This window comes from Triturus cristatus, chromosome 4_1 (assembly GCF_964204655.1).
Source record: "Triturus cristatus chromosome 4_1, aTriCri1.1, whole genome shotgun sequence".
In the NCBI taxonomy this organism is placed as follows: Eukaryota; Metazoa; Chordata; class Amphibia; order Caudata; family Salamandridae; genus Triturus; species Triturus cristatus.
In genome coordinates, this window is record NC_140585.1 from 137,720,904 (window position 1) to 137,728,403 (window position 7,500).

Sequence of the window (7,500 nt, forward strand, 5' to 3'; positions counted from 1 at the left end):
CTTCTATGCTATAATGGAGACTTTGCAATTTTAGCAAGTGGAGAGAAATTGGAGAACCACTTTCGACTCCACACTTCTTCTTCACTTACTTCTTTTCTCAATATACTGGGCTTAGAAAATGGTATCAAGCCATCCTTATCATCAGCAGGACACGGAAAGAGGCACCAAGTCTCCTAACCAAGTTCAACCACACTCTGCAACTTAACCATTGCACTACAAATTAGGCAACGGGGGCATCAGCAAAGGCAGCCAATGTGCCGATCCTTTATACATTTTTTGTAGTACTTTTCTTACTCGGAGGCAAAATCAGCACTTTAACTGCCCAAATCATACAGACTTTACACATGTAGCACTCTATGCACACATAGGCACACACCTTGCAGTTCTTCTACACACACTTAAGCTAAAAACCCATTCTGTCACGTCAAAATTCTGCAAACCTATTACATATTCAGTGCGTCGGCATAGAAGCACTTTTTAATGCCACTAAAATGCACAAGTAGTTAGACTGAAGATGCAACCTGAATGAGTTTACAGTTTGTACTCCACTTTATTAATGATTAGTAATGAGAAAGTGAGGACTACAAGAGTATTGGAAAATACTTTTTCCACTCTGAATGTAAAGCAGATTGTGTGATCATTGGCCAAAAACGGCCACGAAGGGACTCGAACCCTCAATCTTCTGATCCAAAGTCAGACGCCTTATCCATTAGGCCACGCGGTCATCCATTCACCTGAGATGATTTTTATCATGTAGGTGGTATGCATGGATGGAGAACATATTATTGAAAGGTATTCAGGTTTACATCCCATAGTGTTCTTTCAGCTCTTTTCGCTGGAAGCACTTTTTTGGAATCTATATATTGAGTATTTTATGAGTACGATATGCTTTTGTTTTCCTTTTTGCATACAAACCTCTTTCCTCATGAGTTTAAAGCTCATTTGTATTCTCTACATAGCTCTGGAAGTTTCCAGACGTGGAGTGAAACTGTTTTGAATGTAGGACAAATTGCTCCTTCCTGCATATGCTAATTTTTCACACTCACATAGGTTGTATACGTTTTATGAATCCTGGCTTGACCTATTCAAGTAGCTGAAAGCCTGTCACCACCTCTAGAAACAAGATTCACACCAATCCAATTCAAATCATTTTTTCCAAAGGAATATGTTCTGGCCGGTCGAAAATGCATCTCACAAAAATAGGCATTTAAAAATATACTTTGTAGTTTCAGAACACTAACATGACTGTGAAGTGTACACAAGTAAAATGGGACCGTTTCAAAGTACCTAATCCCTCATAAATTTGTGAGAGGAAGCATGTAATAAATCTACCTAATTTTCTGGAAAAGAAAGAGGGCGGATTTTTGTTATCACCTCAGATGGGACTTGAACCCACAATCCCTGGCTTAGGAGGTCAGTGCCTTATCCATTAGGCCACTGAGGCACACATGCATAGCTCTTTTCTAGAGGCATTATTTAAATGTATTCTATGGTGAGACACCGGTGTGTGCACACAGGGCATTTCTCACTTCTCTCTATAAGTAAACTTCCCATTTTCATCCTCTTCCATCCCCGACTTTAACGCTCTCTTCTATGCTATAATGGAGACTTTGCAATTTTAGCAAGTGGAGAGAAATTGGAGAACCACTTTCGACTCCACACTTCTTCTTGACTTACTTCTTTTCTCAATATACTGGGCTTAGAAAATGGTATCAAGCCATCCTTATCATCAGTAGGACACGGAAAGAGGCACCAAGTCTCCTAACCAAGTTCAACCACACTCTGCAACTTAACCATTGCACTACAAATTAGTCAACGGGGGCATCAGCAAAGGCAGCCAATGTGCCGATCCTTTATACATTTTGTGTAGTACTTTTCTTACTCGGAGGCAAAATCAGCACTTTAACTGCCCAAATCATACAGATTTTACACATGTAGCACTCTATGCACACATAGGCACACACCTTGCAGTTCTTCTACACACACTTAAGCTAAAAACCCATTCTGTCACGTCAAAATTCTGCAAACCTATAACATATTCAGTGCGCCTGCATAGAAGCACTTTTTAATGCCACTAAAATGCACAAGTAGTTAGACTGAAGATGCAACCTGAATGAGTTTACAGTATGTGCTCCACTTTATTAATGATTAGTAATGAGAAAGTGAGGACTACAAGAGTATTGGAAAAGACGTTTTCCACTATGAATGTAAAGCAGATTGTGTGACTATTGGCCAAAAACGACCATGAAGGGACTCGAACCCTCAATCTTCTGATCCGAAGTCAGACGCCTTATCCATTAGGCCACGCGGTCATCCGTTCACCTGAGATGATTTTTATCATGTAGGTGGTATGCATGGATGGAGAACATATTATTGAAAGGTATTCAGGTTTACATCCCATAGTGTTCTTTCAGCTCTTTTCGCTGGAAGCACTTTTTTGGAATCTATATATTGAGAATTTTATGAGTACGATATGCTTTTGTTTTCCTTTTTGCATACAAACCTCTTTCCTCGTGAGTTTAAAGCTCATTTGTATGCTCTACATAGCTCTGGACGTTTCCAGACGTGGAGTGAAACTGTTTTGAAAGTAGTACAAATTGCTCCTTCCTGCATATGCTAATTTTTCACACTCACATAGGTTGTATAAGTTTTATGAATCCTGGCTTGACCTATTCAAGTAGCTGAAAGCCTGTCACCACCTCTAGAAACAAGATTCACACCAATCCAATTCAAATCATTTTTTCCAAAGGAATATGTTCTGGCCGGTCGAAAATGCATCTCACAAAAATAGGCATTTAAAAATCTACTTTGCAGTTTCAGAACACTAACATGACTGTGAAGTGTACACAAGTAAAATGGGACAGTTTCAAAGTACCTAATCCCTCATAAACTTCCAAGAGGAAGCATGTAATAAATCTACCTAATTTTCTGGAAAAGAAAGAGGGAGGATTTTTGTTATCACCTCAGATGGGACTCGAACCCACAATCCCTGGCTTAGGAGACCAGTGCCTTATCCATTAGGCCACTGAGGAACACATGCATAGCTCTTTTCTAGACGCATTATTTAAATGTATTCTATGGTCAGACACCGGTGTGTGCACACAGGGCATTTCTCACTTCTCTCTATAAGTAAACTTCCCATTTTCATCCTCTTCCATCCCCGACTTTAACGCTCTCTTCTATTCTATAATGGAGACTTTGCAATTTTAGCAAGTGGAGAGAAATTGGAGAACCACTTTCGACTCCACACTTCTTCTTCACTGACTTCTTTTCTCAATATACTGAGCTTAGAAAATGGTATCAAGCCATCCTTATCATCAGTAGGACACGGAAAGAGGCACTAAGTCTCCTAACCAAGTTCAACCACACTCTGCAACTTAACCATTGCACTACAAATTAGGCAACGGGGGCATCAGCAAAGGCAGCCAATGTGCCGATCCTTTATACATTTTGTGTAGTACTTTTCTTACTCAGAGGCAAAATCAGCACTTTAACTGCCCAAATCATACAGATTTTACACATGTACCACTCTATGCACACATAGGCACACACCTTGCAGTTCTTCTACACACACTTAAGCTAAAAACCCATTCTGTCACGTCAAAATTCTGCAAACCTATTACATATTCAGTGCGTCGGCATTGAAGCACTTTTTAATGCCACTAAAACGCACAAGTAGTTAGACTGAAGATGCAACCTGAATGAGTTTACAGTATGTACTCCACTTTATTAATGATTAGTAATGAGAAAGTGAGGACTACAAGAGTATTGGAAAATACTTTTTCCACTCTGAATGTAAAGCAGATTGTGTGACCATTGGCCAAAAACGACCACGAAGGGACTCGAACCCTCAATCTTCTGATCTGAAGTCAGACGCCTTATCCATTAGGCCACACGGTCATCTGTTCACCTGAGATGATTTTTATCATGTAGGTGGTATGCATGGAAGGAGAACATATTATTGAAAGGTATTCAGGTTTACATCCCATAGTGTTCTTTCAGCTCTTTTTGCTGGAAGCACTTTTTTGGAATCTATATATTGAGAATTTTATGAGTACGATATGCTTTTGTTTTCCTTTTTGCATACAAACCTCTTTCCTCATGAGTTTAAAGCTCATTTGTATGCTCTACATAGCTCTGGACGTTTCCAGACGTGGAGTCAAACTGTTTTGAAAGTAGTACAAATTGCTCCTTCCTGCATATGCTAATTTTTCACACTCACATAGGTTGTATAAGTTTTATGAATCCTGGCTTGACCTATTCAAGTAGCTGAAAGCCTGTCACCACCTCTAGAAACAAGATTCACACCAATCCAATTCAAATCATTTTTTCCAAAGGAATATGTTCTGGCCGGTCGAAAATGCATCTCACAAAAATAGGCATTTAAAAATCTACTTTGCAGTTTCAGAACACTAACATGACTGTGAAGTGTACACAAGTAAAATGGGACAGTTTCAAAGTACCTAATCCCTCATAAACTTCCAAGAGGAAGCATGTAATAAATCTACCTAATTTTCTGGAAAAGAAAGAGGGAGGATTTTTGTTATCACCTCAGATGGGACTCGAACCCACAATCCCTGGCTTAGGAGGCCAGTGCCTTATCCATTAGGCCACTGAGGAACACATGCATAGCTCTTTTCTAGACGCATTATTTAAATGTATTCTATGGTCAGACACCGGTGTGTGCACACAGGGCATTTCTCACTTCTCTCTATAAGTAAACTTCCCATTTTCATCCTCTTCCATCCCCGACTTTAACACTCTCTTCTATTCTATAATGGAGACTTTGCAATTTTAGCAAGTGGAGAGAAATTGGAGAACCACTTTCGACTCCACACTTCTTCTTCACTGACTTCTTTTCTCAATATACTGAGCTTAGAAAATGGTATCAAGCCATCCTTATCATCAGTAGGACACGGAAAGAGGCACTAAGTCTCCTAACCAAGTTCAACCACACTCTGCAACTTAACCATTGCACTACAAATTAGGCAACGGGGGCATCAGCAAAGGCAGCCAATGTGCCGATCCTTTATACATTTTGTGTAGTACTTTTCTTACTCGGAGGCAAAATCAGCACTTTAACTGCCCAAATCATACAGATTTTACACATGTACCACTCTATGCACACATAGGCACACACCTTGCAGTTCTTCTACACACACTTAAGCTAAAAACCCATTCTGTCACGTCAAAATTCTGCAAACCTATTACATATTCAGTGCGTCGGCATTGAAGCACTTTTTAATGCCACTAAAACGCACAAGTAGTTAGACTGAAGATGCAACCTGAATGAGTTTACAGTATGTACTCCACTTTATTAATGATTAGTAATGAGAAAGTGAGGACTACAAGAGTATTGGAAAATACTTTTTCCACTCTGAATGTAAAGCAGATTGTGTGACCATTGGCCAAAAACGACCACGAAGGGACACGAACCCTCAATCTTCTGTTCCGAAGTCAGACGCCTTATCCATTAGGCCACACGGTCATCCGTTCACCTGAGATGATTTTTATCATGTAGGTGGTATGCATGGATGGAGAACATATTATTGAAAGGTATTCAGGTTTACATCCCATAGTGTTCTTTCAGCTCTTTTTGCTGGAAGCACTTTTTTGGAATCTATATATTGAGAATTTTATGAGTACGATATGCTTTTGTTTTCCTTTTTGCATACAAACCTCTTTCCTCATGAGTTTAAAGCTCATTTGTATGCTCTACATAGCTCTGGACGTTTCCAGACGTGGAGTCAAACTGTTTTGAAAGTAGTACAAATTGCTCCTTCCTGCATATGCTAATTTTTCACACTCACATAGGTTGTATAAGTTTTATGAATCCTGGCTTGACCTATTCAAGTAGCTGAAAGCCTGTCACCACCTCTAGAAACAAGATTCACACCAATCCAATTCAAATCATTTTTTCCAAAGGAATATGTTCTGGCCGGTCGAAAATGTATCTCACAAAAATAGGCATTTAAAAATCTACTTTGCAGTTTCAGAACACTAACATGACTGTGAAGTGTACACAAGTAAAACGGGACAGTTTCAAAGTACCTAATCCCTCATAAACTTCTGAGAGGAAGCATGTAATAAATCTACCTAATTTTCTGGAAAAGAAAGAGGCAGGATTTTTGTTATCACCTCAGATGGGACTCGAAGCCACAATCCCTGGCTTAGGAGGCCAGTGCCTTATCCATTAGGCCACTGAGGCACACATGCATAGCTCTTTTCTAGAGGCATTATTTAAATGTATTCTATGGTCAGACACCGGTGTGTGAACACAGGGCATTTCTCACTTCTCTCTATAAGTAAACTTCCCATTTTCATCCTCTTCCATCCCCGACTTTAACGCTCTCTTCTATGCTATAATGGAGACTTTGCAATTTTAGCAAGTGGAGAGAAATTGGAGAACCACTTTCGACTCCACACTTCTTCTTCACTGACTTCTTTTCTCAATATACTGAGCTTAGAAAATGGTATCAAGCCATCCTTATCATCAGTAGGACACGGAAAGAGGCACTAAGTCTCCTAACCAAGTTCAACCACACTCTGCAACTTAACCATTGCACTACAAATTAGGCAATGGGGGCATCAGCAAAGGCAGCCAATGTGCCGATCCTTTATACATTTTGTGTAGTACTTTTCTTACTCGGAGGCAAAATCAGCACTTTAACTGCCCAAATCATACAGATTTTACACATGTACTACTCTATGCACACATAGGCACACACCTTGCAGTTCTTCTACACACACTTAAGCTAAAAACCCATTCTGTCACGTCAAAATTCTGCAAACCTATAACATATTCAGTGCGCCTGCATAGAAGCACTTTTTAATGCCACTAAAATGCACAAGTAGTTAGACTGAAGATGCAACCTGAATGAGTTTACAGTATGTGCTCCACTTTATTAATGATTAGTAATGAGAAAGTGAGGACTACAAGAGTATTGGAAAATACTTTTTCCACTCTGAATGTAAAGCAGATTGTGTGACCATTGGCCAAAAACGACCATGAAGGGACTCGAACCCTCAATCTTCTGATCCAAAGTCAGACGCCTTATCCATTAGGCCACGCGGTCATCCATTCACCTGAGATGATTTTTATCATGTAGGTGGTATGCATGGATGGAGAACATATTATTGAAAGGTATTCAGGTTTACATCCCATAGTGTTCTTTCAGCTCTTTTCGCTGGAAGCACTTTTTTGGAATCTATATATTGAGTATTTTATGAGTACGATATGCTTTTGTTTTCCTTTTTGCATACAAACCTCTTTCCTCATGAGTTTAAAGCTCATTTGTATTCTCTACATAGCTCTGGAAGTTTCCAGACGTGGAGTGAAACTGTTTTGAATGTAGGACAAATTGCTCCTTCCTGCATATGCTAATTTTTCACACTCACATAGGTTGTATACGTTTTATGAATCCTGGCTTGACCTATTCAAGTAGCTGAAAGCCTGTCACCACCTTTAGAAACAAGATTCACACCAATCCAATTCATATC